This window comes from Athene cunicularia, assembly GCF_003259725.1.
Source record: "Athene cunicularia isolate RWA chromosome 5 unlocalized genomic scaffold, athCun1 chr5_part2, whole genome shotgun sequence".
Taxonomy (NCBI): Eukaryota; Metazoa; Chordata; class Aves; order Strigiformes; family Strigidae; genus Athene; species Athene cunicularia.
The window spans coordinates 5,897,713-5,909,797 of NW_020799102.1; the positions used below are offsets into that span (position 1 = coordinate 5,897,713).

The 12,085-nt window shown below is 44.5% G+C and overlaps 1 protein-coding gene across 2 annotated transcripts in view; it reads left to right on the forward strand.

Moving 5' to 3' along the window:
• OSBPL5 (oxysterol binding protein like 5) overlaps nucleotides 1-12,085 on the forward strand; it is a 144,111-nt gene that overhangs the window by 55,961 nt on the left and 76,065 nt on the right. Inside the window, exon 1 of one of the 2 annotated variants that reach the window (XM_026850374.1) lies at nucleotides 5,767-5,787. The exons of the other annotated variant lie outside the window; for it this stretch is intronic. The gene's annotated coding sequence lies outside the window, so the exon portion shown is untranslated. Of the gene's footprint in view, nucleotides 1-5,766; nucleotides 5,788-12,085 lie in introns of those variants that run through there. 2 annotated transcript variants of the gene reach the window in all.

Consider the following 12,085-nt stretch of genomic DNA (forward strand, 5'->3'; position numbering starts at 1 on the left):
TAGCTATTCTTGCACATCTCTCTGACTCCTGGGATCGTGGATTCTTTGAACTGCAAGAAATACTGGCTGTAATTTTTTCACTCTTTTTTTTTAAAAAAGGTCTCTTCAAAGGTCTGTCTGTGAATCTCCAAAATGCTGTCTCTCTAATCTGATCCTTTTATTGCTGCTAGTGCATAACTCCTTGCATTTTCTCACTTTTCTACTGTTACTACAGCATTTTGCTTGCTTAGGTACAGTGGAGCCCCTGTAAAGGCAGGAAGATACAGCTCTTCTGAAAGTCAGCTCTGTAGCAAAATAGCAAAGCATCACATGCATTGATCATGATGGCGGCAGGGAAGTTCCTGCCTTGTCTAATAGATGTTAACGCTACAGATCAGCCAGGTTCTGAAGGTGTGTTCTTTCAGGGAACTGCATTCACAGAAAAGTCCACAGTCACCTTTTCAGACCTGACTATGGTATTGGTGCTGCTGCTAATTGTGTTATGCTTCAGGAATGAAAGTGCTGTGATTTAGAATGGTTACTTTCTTCACATGAGCTAAATGGATGACAGCGACAGCATTGCTGGTGAAAAGCAGCATCCCATCCCAGCTGTACTTTGCATAAAGCAGCAAGCATGCCTCAGTACTGTCAGTAACCCATTTCCCATGGCCCTATTAATTTGCAGACAGAAAAGGGTGATATTTAGGTAAAAGATGCTCTTTAGCATGTAGGACTTAGCATAATATAGGGTTGGTGTGTCTCCAGCCTGCTCCCTCCGACCTGTGGCTTCCTCAGAAATGAAGCTGTAAGGGTTGTGGTGCAAGAGAACAGACCCATCCCAGAGGAGTTTGTGCTCCCAGCTGGGGCGTGGGGTAGCCAGGAGTGCCTGGCTGCACGGTGCCATGCTGCCACGTCTGCATACTGATTTCCTTGTCACCAGGGTAAATCAGAAGTGACTTCAGTGAAGCCACAGAAGCAGGCTCTTACCACACACAACTGAGAGAAATAGGACTAAACAAGAGAACTGGGATAAATTATAATTGCGTGAAATGCTGTTACTGCTGAAGTTGTTGGCAGAAATTTATTTGGTTTCTATGGCCTCTGCTTTATACCTGTGGTTTGTCTTGATATATCTGAATGTCAAATAAAAACTGCATCAGCCACTTTAAATATAGGAGAGGTTTGAGATGAGTGTATGGAATTAGGGAAATAGCAGGAGATTGTTTTGACTGCTGTACTGGTAAAGCTGCTGGTGAAACTGTATTAAACCATAGCAATAAAGCATGTCTTTTCTGGAAAGTTGAAATGTTAAGTTTCTACATTAATTTTTTTTTTTTTTTTTGGTATGACATGATAGGGAGCTGGTTGAGACTTGGCCCTGTTTACAGAGCATCTTGGAAGCAGTTTAAGGAAACAGGTGAATTAATTACGTTTGATAAAAAAAATAGCTTTAGTTTGAAAATAGCATGAGAAGGTGCATCATGAAAGATATCATAAGAGAACAGCAATTTAGAACCAAAATGTTTTTCTTTATCAAAATTCTGGATGTAAAATAGTTTAGTTTGCTACTTACTAGAAAACAAGAGTTTGCCTGTGTCATTCCAAAGCGTGCAGTTGTGAAAATGTGCAGTTCATGGGGAGTCTGAAAGCAGTGAGAAAGCATGGCCAAGTGTACACCAGAAAGCAATTCTTCCTCCATCTCCTCATCTTGTTTAATGGAAAAGCAGCGCTGTAGAGCCCAGCATGTTTCTTTTGTGTCAATATATGTGTGTGCCCTCTGTGACCACAGAAAAATGCAAAGCCCCAATCTCCTTCACCTCAGTGACATTTCAAGAAGATTCCAGGTCTAAAATGAGAAATAAAAATAAGTTGTTTCTGGTTTGTTTGTTTGGGTTGGGTTGGTTTTTTTTAGAGCTAGAAATACACCATGGAGGCTGTACAGTCAGGGGAAGGCCTGGTCGGCTCAGTTGTGCTAAGCTGTCCTTGCCAGAGCTGCTGGAGGAGACCTCATGGCATCTCTGCCCTGGCCTGGCACTGGGATGGCCAAAGGCTCCTGGGTCTGGAGGGCTGACAGGGATGTAGGGGGATCCCCTGGCAATGCCTGCGCCCCGCTGCCTGGCCAGAAGAGGGTTAAGGGCTGCGACTGCTCCATGATTCAGAGGGATTTGAAGGAAAAGGTGTGCCGCCTTTTCCAGGAAATCAGAAGACACAAAGGAGATGCCTTTGGGGCTTTGCTACTTCAGTCAGAGGAAGAAGCTGTGTTTTATGTTACTTGGGCATTGTCTTTGGCCAAGTCTGTCATGCCTGCAGGAAAAGGGCCAGTGTAGACTTTGAGGAGGGGGCTGCTGAGATTTTCCTTGAGAGGTTAACAAGCTCTTCCCAGCGTGTGTTTTTGAAAGCAGCTTTTTTACTGGGCCGTGAGCTGCTGTGTGGTGAGCTGAACCTACTTGCATAAACAAGGCTCCAGCTCGGTTGTTTTCTAGTCATAAATTGATCAGGCCATTGATTTGTTGCAAGCATCAGAATTTAGAGGGATTTTAAATGTCTCTTCTAAGATTTGATTTTACATTATTAATTTAGCAACACAAAGCTACATGTGCTACTTGCCCTTTTTCTAACAACATTTAATAGTGGTCAGTCTGACTTGTTTTTTTTTTTTTGAAGATCAAGATGTTTTGCCTGCTTTTTAGGAGAGTAAACAGTCCAGCCAAACCTATAAAGAAAATCACCTGGTATAAGCTTGGGGACCTGGACGTGCTTTTCCAAGAACAGGAAGGAAGCTGTTGCTTGGCAGAAATGGAGCATAAACAAAGAAAGAAACAGTGGGAATGTGATTACCAGACACATGGAAAACAACTTTCAAGCGAGTCTCTTCAAGATCAAGAAGCGTTAGGACTGATCCTGTCCACACTGACCTCAAGCAAGTTGCCACTGAGCCAAGTCCAGCCAAGTGGTATGAGCTAGCAAGAGCAACCATACACCAGTTTGCAGAAATGAGTTTTGTTATGGCATTAATCCTGAACTGGGCTGTGTAAGGAAGAGACACCTTAGAAGGGAGGTATAATAGCTTCCTTCTGGGAAGAAATTTGAGAATTTCCTCTTGGTATGGCTGAGATGGTGGAGGTAGATGTACTGTTGCTCACAGTGCAGCAGCAGTTCCCCTCTGCAGATTGTGCCCTGCATGGAGCCAGTGACTCTTGGGGCTGCTGAGGGCACACCGCAGTCCAAAACTATTTGTGGAGAGCTGCCAGGTAATTGCTGTAACATTTAGTGGTTCAATACAGAGAAGAGGTTGCTTAGAGCTGCCTCCACACCTACCCATTCAGAAATTCCCCACCCTCTCTGAGGTGACCTGTCACAGCGCTGTTGGATTTGCCAGCACGCCTCAAATGCCAGACAGCCTGAGCAAGGGCTGAAAGACTGACTTATCCTTGCAGCGCTGGGCAATGAAAATGGGGGAATTACAAACCAAAGGAGACATAGGGCTGGAAGGGACCTGCACAGACCATCAAATCTTTTTCCTGTACAAAACTGTTCTTGGCAGCTCCTTGTCTCAAGTGCCCTCAACAATCCCCTGTGCCTTCACAGCCAGCATGGCCTTAGGGTGTCCTTCCCAGGCAGGAGCCCACCTGCATCCCCACGGCTCAACGGAGGCCTCAGACACCATGCAGTGCCAGGTGCTTGCGAAGCTTTCTCTTCAAATTCATCCCAATTTTTTCTTTTCAGCTCATAATACTCAACCACAGAGAGGCTCCTTTAATAACTGTCTGAAAGCAAGAGAAATGCTCTTGTCTGAATACTGGCTCCCACACCCCAAATGCACTGGGTGGATTTACTGTGCCCCTTGTCTAGTCCAGCTCTGGTACATGCAATAAAAAAAGGTTACTTTCCACTCTTTGTGTCTTTTATTGCTAGAATTTACTGCAGGATTTCTCTGCCTTCTTAAATAAGGCTGGACTTTATGTGCACAGTGTGCACCCCCCTTGGCCCTGCCCCTGCTTGGTTACCCCGAGACATGCAGGCAGTGTCTCTGGGTGCTCTGGTTCTCCCAGCCGATTGTGGGAGAGGGGCTGTGGCCCCCTGGCCTTGGCATCACTCCTCATGTGGGGCCCCACCAGGGTGTATCACTTCCTCCAAGGCAGTGTAGGATCCGCCTGACAGCAGTGTTCGTGCCGCCTGACACAAGAGCATTGCCTCCCACAAGGATTTAAACAGTTTCCCACAGCGACAGTGTCTCTGATAGCTGAAATTTCTGATCTAATAAAAGATCTTCATATCTCAGCAGGTGTGGCTTCAACAATCTATGGACTGTCAAGCATAGAAGGTAGTGTTTATACATGCATTTTAATCCTTGTTTGTATTGTACTTTGAAGGTGTAAAATACCTCAGAAATCTTGACTTCTTATTGTTACTATTATCACTGTCATCTTAATTTTCCATCATTTGGGATATCAGTTATGAGAAATCAGTGCAACAAGTGGGAGTTCTTCCAAACCTTTCGGTATTGTTTTCAGTCACATCATGCCAAATTTCTTGGAGGAATCTGATCTGACACAAACCCAGACAAGTCACTGTAAAACTGTATACAAAAAGACACAGGCTGACACACTGCAGCTGGTGACACCAGCAGATATAGATGTTATTTGCAAAACTCTTCCTTCCCTGTGAGAACAGCAGCATCACAAATAGCCTTGGGAGCGAGGTTTGGCTGAGGTGTGTGTTTTGTGCTTATCACTTAATTTAGCAATGTTGGGAAACCCGTGAAGGAAAAACATTTGGATATTTTTCAGATGTGGAACGATGCAGGAAGAAGCAGGGCTGTATTAAGCATGCTTGCGTACTGAAATATATATGTACAATCGCTATGGGATACTGTAACTAGCAACATCTATCAAAACTAAAGCAGTAATACTTGTGCTAGGGTGCCTGATGTCTGTGCCTGTGCATGGCCAACCTGCCTCTGTATGGCATGTGTGGGTTCTGTGCAGTTCAGGAAAAGATGCTTTTACTGTGCTCACCCAACTCAGGTGTATCTGAGCCCTGTGCAGAATGCACTGAGAGATTTCCACCACCACCAGCAGTCCATTGTTGTAACAATTTACTTTATTCTTTACAGATGAATTACAGAAAAGAGTGAACTCCCCCCCCTTTCTGATTACACAGTGATTCTGTGTGCCAAAAAGCCACTAAAAAGAAAAGAGTGCGAGAGATGACGTGTGACAGGAATAAAGTCTGTCACAGAGTTGCAGATTATTTATTGCTGGTTTGCTTTGATAAGTGGCTGCAACTGGCTTTAATTTTCTCGATGCTGCAGCTGCTTTGATCAGTAATGAAACTGTTAACAGCACTGACAATTAAATTATTGTCGATGGGCATCGCAGTTTAAACTTCCCCTGACAAACAGTGGCCGATCCCACCCGTCAGGGCTATTGTTTCACGCTTTCTTTGGACGTATCACTGGTTTGAATCATGCTGTGCTTCTTTTCAGGATTTTCTTCCACAGTCACCATGGTTAGAGAGTCGCTCTGGTTTTCTGAGCGAGAGCTGGGATCGTAGACAGCGTGCTGGCAGCGTGTGGGAGGTGTGTTTCATTGCCATGTGCCCCTGGAGCAGAGGCTTTGCGTGTGGGTGTCTTCTCTGGGTCCTGTGCTGATCTGCAGCTTGGGAGGAGTGTAGCATCCAGGAGGGGACCAGAAAGCTTCTGTGCACGTAGCAGTCAGTGAGGATCTGGGGTAGGGACGGTGGCTCTTAATGCAGGTGACGCGTGGGAGAGGACAGTGATTGCCGCCTGAGACAGCGAGCACAGCGGTGAGTGTCCTCTCCTCCTTCCTTGGGACTGGTCCTGGCCTTCCTACTTTGCTATAGCTTTTTTTAATCCTCCCTTCACACAGGGTCTTTCTTTATGGCTTTCAAGTCTCTCCTTTTTTACCTGCCCTCCTCTTCTCCCCTCATCTCTCATTACCCTCCTTTTAGTCTCCCCTTCTGTCTTTGTTCCTGTCCCTGTGCCTCTGAGGCTGGACGAAGTCTCGTGCAAATGCAGTGGGTTCTTTGAACGTTTGTAGCCTTCTGCTTTGGGAGCTGTTGACTGGCAGGCATTGTCTATAATGGATTTAGAAGCACCTGAACACCCTATTTGCATTTCTGCCTGTTTGCTCAAAACCACCAGCACTGAGCTCCCTTGAGGCTTGAATTCTGCTAGAAGCAGCCGTGGCAGTGGCATCCTGTGATTTACTTCATCGGTTGACGTTTTCAGGAATTTAGTCTGAAATAACGAGTTTGGCCATTTTACTGCCCTCTGCTGCGACATAAGTTGGGTAACTTCTCTAAGTACCCAAAGGGTTGGAGTCCCCTAGATATAACTGGCTTTATTAGTGAGAGCTCACACGAAAGTGTGCCTCCTTCTGGTGTTGTTATTATTCAGTGGTCTGTATTGATTTGTGGTATATGTTATTCAGTTAAAACCCTGATCAGCCCAGTTCTGCTGTTTGTCTAGATTGCTTGTAGAATTAGGAGTTCTAGTAGTGATTTCAAGATCAGAAGCAAATCCTCTACAAAATTAGGTCTTGCCTATGTAAACAAGTTGCACTACTTTTAACCACTATTCTGTAACATTGATATAACCTTCCGCTAGTGTGAATTCAGGTATGCCAGTATGAACATGCTTATACCAGTGTAGCGTGTTCCCCTGTGGGAAAGGAGAACAAGCTATTCCAGTATAGAGTGCTTTTATTTGGCTCTGACTACATCCACACTTTTGATGCATTGGCAGAAATACACCAGCAAATAATACTTGTAATTTAACATGGGTGAACTGGTACAAAATCAAGTATGGAACAAGTCTTGGTCTGCAGATTACCTCAATAATTCTTGACGAGCAAGTGTTGAATATGCCTTGAATTTATAATACTGTCTTTGTGAATGAAGGTACAGTGGAAAGACTTAGTGTCGTTATGTATTCACACTTAAGAAACTAAGAACTGGTCAGTGTGTTGACTCTAAAGTCATGACTGTGAGTCATGGCTGCAGTTTATTTTTAAATAAAGTACGTAAGACTTTATTCACTTTCAGACTGGTTGCTGACCTTTGTTTTTATTTGCAGCATATTGGCAATCTAAGAGGGCCATGGCAAAGATGCAGATTCCAGTAATGCTTACTTGGAAGTGCCTTTGAGCTGGCAGGGAAATACAGAGGTGTTCTAGCAATGTTGAAAATCTGGGTCCTGAAAAGCCACTTCTGCCAGTGAAAAGTGAGTGTCTGGTGACTCTGAAATACTCAGCATTCATATCTGTGATCATCTACCTCAGTCACCAGCAGGGCAGAGCAGTCCAGAGATTAACAGGCAACAGGTACAGAGAGAAATTTAAAAAAATTCCACTTAGGTACTAGAATCCCAAATATCATGGTTTACTGGGATTTTCCCAGTACTGCTGCTAATCTAGATGATTGCTATGTGCCTTGTAGCAAGAACCATGTAGGAAAGACTCTTGGTGTTTGCAGGCAAAGGAGAAATACATTTGGTATGGGCAACACTTTGTATTCAGAGTAATTGGGGGAAGTCAGTGCCACCAACAGACTAGGGTCTTCTGGAGAAGAACTGGCTTAATTGCACATGACTGACAGGTGTCTGGAAACATGGGACCTAATTAAAACTTCTAGGCTTTCTTCTGTTACAGAGTAAATAAATGGATATGACCCTTTTTTTCTGCAAGATAAGAGGTTATTTTAAGGTAGGTGATGGGTAGGTGAAGGAGTCTGCGGCGAGGATTAACTGGTGCCATTTGGGCTTTGCTGGGAGGAACACACCTTATTGTGCTGTTTGTCACAGTTACCTTGCTGGGCTGTTGAGGGAAATCAGTTTTCGCAGAACCTAATAGTTTTCTCCTATGAGTTACTGTCACCTCCATCTCATTTAATTCTCACCTTTGCTTATTGTGAGTGCCATTTCAACGCTGCGTTTCTCGACTTCGTTGCCTCCAGACTGAGCACTGCTTCGGAAACAGCTTTCTGAATTGCAAGTGGATTGTTTTGCAGAGCAGGAAGGAAGACTTCTGTGCTGTTTTTTTTCCGAGCTCATTGACTCTCCGTAACTCTTGATAGTGGTGGCAGAGGTGACTCCCATGGGCAGGCTGGGGCTGCGGCTGGCTGCTGCTGGTGCTGTCGGGGTGGCACAGGCAGGCAGCAGTCAGTAAAACTGGTGTATGCTCATCGAGATCCTGCAGCTGACCTTGGACAAGTCTGCAGTTGGGCTGTAACCCAGCCTAGCATCCAGCTCGCCCTGGTATTTGCTGCATCTTTCTAGGAGGAAAGTGATTCTGTGATGGTCCTTTTGCTGGTTTCGATTACTTCTCTCTTATGGGTTTTCCTGCTCTCTTTGCATCAGGTGTGAGCTGCAGACTCAACTGCTGCTCTTTCTCCTTAAAGAGTCCAGCAACATTGGCAGCCCTGGAAGGAGAGGCAGAGGCATCAGACAGGTCCTTGCCTGCAGTTTTTGGCAGAGAGGCTTCCTTCCAGTCAGGACAGTTTATGTGAGATTCACAGACAGAAGCAGTATCAGCTCAGCCCTGCTCCCTCAGGAGTCTGCAGAATCCATTGGTGAGCAGTTTTGAAAAGCTCCTTTTTATTGTCTCATTGCCTCCACTTTTAACCAGATATGAAATTGTTCATTATAAAACACCCAATCATCCTCACAGCAATCGCATCACTGGTGTCTGCGGTGATGTGTTGTGAGCTGCACAGGAGGGAAGTCATTAATATCTGTGTTTATACATTTCCCTAAAGATCAAGAGATGACTGCAGTGGAAGATTAGTTTTTCTGGGAAAGACACTGACTGACCTGACCTGATCAGGGAAGACATTAAAATGTTACACTCTTTAGTTTTCTCTGCTTCGCTCCAACATTTGCTGGTGTGGTCTGTTGTTCTTTGGCAAATATGTTTGGGTCTGAGTGCTGCCTGAAACAGTTAGAAACCCAATATGTTTTTTGAGGCAGGGGCAATTATTTATTACGTGTTTGTCCAGCTCCTAGCGCTTTTGGTTGCTGTGCCGACTGATTGCTAATGGTTGAGCAATAGTATTTATTACTGGCAGCTGGTAATAGCAGTCTGTATTTATGCCTCATAGGGGACTTTGGTATGTGCACACAGCTATGGGATGTTAAAGGTTTTTGTACCATTTAGAGGCACCATGAAGTCTGTGCAGACCGTCTAGCCTTCTGCCATTTTAAGTGTTTCCTTACTTCATTTCAGAGAGATTTGTTTATTCCTTCCCTTGCTACCCTCCCAAACTTTTCAAATCTTTTCCATCTGGGCTCTTGTGTTTATAAACTCTTGTGCATCTGGAGCTTGTAGGCAGCAACTACTTTGAAGCCTACTTTTGTAGTACAGACCAAATAGCTTCCAGAAGACACCATGGGCTCCCGTTTGCTGCCACCACCTCCTTATGGCACTGCAGGTCTCTGCGATTGACTCCCTTCTACCTGTTGGATGCCCAGCCCTGTGCTCACTGCTGTAGGTCAGCATCACCCTGCTAAGGAGGCCACAAAACTTCCCCGATTTACACAGCCTGGGGATCTGGTGCAGCACAGTTGCTATTGAAATATTTTCGTTTGTCTTGGTTTGTTTCTCTTGAAAAGTCAGTGCGGCCAACTCATAACTCCTGTTTTGTAAGACCCACACAGCTAAAGCCTATCACTTTTTTTCTGGTGTGGAAAAGATGAGCTGGTCAGCCCTGAGCCAGGCTGAAGTCTGGCTTCATAAAAACCATCTGTCACCTTTTAGCCATTATTCTTGCCACTTCCTTTCCCATAGCAGAGATAACGGGAGTGTTTCCTGCTAGCTCCTGTCTCTCTGTGATAAACTGCTGTGGTCTTTATTGGAAAGCACTGTATGGCTGCTCTTAGTGCTGTGATAAAGAAAATACTGTGAATTGGCTGCATTGTGTTTGGCTTCCTTTCAGCCAGGGCCAGTCTGGACTCTGAGGACCTGATCTTACTTCTGTTTCAGGCCTCAGCTCGTGTTTGCGTGGGATACAGGGATTTTTGTTTGTTTAAAGCCGCCTTTACACTTCTGACATGGAGCTGTTGAAGGTCAGTGTGATCTATAAATCTATAGATGGGAGTCTGCAGGTGCCCCTTGTTCCATATCCTCCTTTGCGCTCTCGTCCCTCCCTTGTGGCAGGGCTGGAGCTGGTATAGATACCCTTGCGTTGGTGGTGTGCTGCGTGTTAGTTCTTTCCTTACCCTCGTTGCCTGGGAACTCCCAGCTCTCCAGGCAGGGGTGCTTTTGACCCTCCTTGTATTTCCAGTTGTCAGTGCTTGTAGCAAGGAGGGTGTGTAGCCAAGCAGTACTGTTTTGTTTCAGTTTGGGATTTTTTGCTTGGATCATTCCATTTGGTGACCAAAAAAAAGCCAGTGTCAGTATAGGTTAGCTTTAAAGCAATGAGAAGAATCCTCTTCCTGAATTCCATGGCTTTCAGATTTGTTGTGTTTTGTCAGGAGCTGTATTGTCAGGTTTGCTGCCCGTGAGACTGGGAGCCTGGATTCTCCAAGGCTTTAGCTTATGGCTGATAACTCACACACAGAGTTTCTGTCTGGTTTATGCCTGGGCACACACACAGCTGCATCTGGTAGTGGGACAGTTGTACAAGTAGCAGAGTAGTCACTGGCAAAAATACTGGGATAGTATTATTTGAACAGTAGGAGGAGATCAGCAAAGACAAATGCACAGTTAAATTTGTATGACGTGGGTGTGTTCATTCAGCTGCGTGCCTAAAGCTCCCTCAGGCTGAATCAAAGGAAAGCGCCAGTGCGAAGAGTTTATCCTGTCTCCTTTTTTCACCAGATAAGTCATGGATAAACTGGGAGAGAAGGAAGGACTGAGGTAGGCACGGAAAGGTTTTCAGCTTGAGAACTGAGGCTGAGAGTGAGTTTTGTTGTGCATGCTGCATCAGCCTGTGCGCGGTTTGAGTCCTTTGGGCTCATTTAACACAGCATAAATTCCACCCTGAATGCTCTTTGTGGGTTGTCTAGTTTCCTTCCTCCCACAGAGATTTTTAATTAAAAATCTAGGACCAAAATAACTGCGGTGCCATCTTTTAACTATTGTTGAAGGAAGAGCTTCAATCTCTTGTTTCTGAGAAACAGTGAAGTTTATGCAAAAAAACCTCAGTATATTAATTTCCTGTAGAATTTCAGGGAGAGTGGCAGTATCAGAGGAAGTATAGGTGGATGCTAAATTTAAACCACTGTACAGCAGATCTTGGTATACTATAGCACCCAAAAGTCTGAAAAGCTAAAGAGGGGCATATGAGGATCTTTTAAAAAACAGATACAATTCCTTAAAATTTATTTGGTCTTGTTTATTCAGCACTCCTTGTGAAGGCTTCTGGAGTTTACAGAGCTTGTCTGAATCTGACAGGAGAAGTAAGGAAGTAGAGGAGCAGAAAATTCAGTGTGATTGGAGCACTGTGGTATGTGGTCATTGCTCCATCATTTAGCTGTTCTTCAGAAGCAGATGAGCCAGGTCAGGTGTAATTTAATGGGTTTGGGTTCAGAACCATTGGGTAGAAATATAGCTTGTGCTTATACTGTATGTCAAGGTAGAAATATGCTTTTAATCTAAAATTCTTGGCAGTTAGGAGTGTCCGTTTCATTCTTTGTGAGCATGTGTTTGGGACAGTGGATATTCATGACATAAAGAGTCTGGAACTGATTCTGGAAAATCTTTGGGAAATTGAACAGCACTTGTTTTCTCTCTTGTTAGATAGTTTGTAAACATCCTTTCCTGACATTACCTTTGCCTTACTGCTGTGTTGAAGTTCCCTTTTGAGCCTGAGTCTGAAAATGGCTCAACAGGACTTGAGACAGAAGTCTGATTTTGTTTTACTTTGTTATAAGGGGCAATATTTCACAAACAAGGGAATAATGTCAGGAGGACACTATCAAGCATGAAAACAGGTCTTAAAATTACCTTGGTATTTCCTAGTAATTGCGTGGTGGGAGTGTAGCCCCAAGGCACAATCTTTTCTGGATTTAATTATACAAAGGCAGAGGTGGATATCATAGAAAGCCATCAGTGAGGCTTGCAGTCGTCTGTTGTTTTTTTTTTTT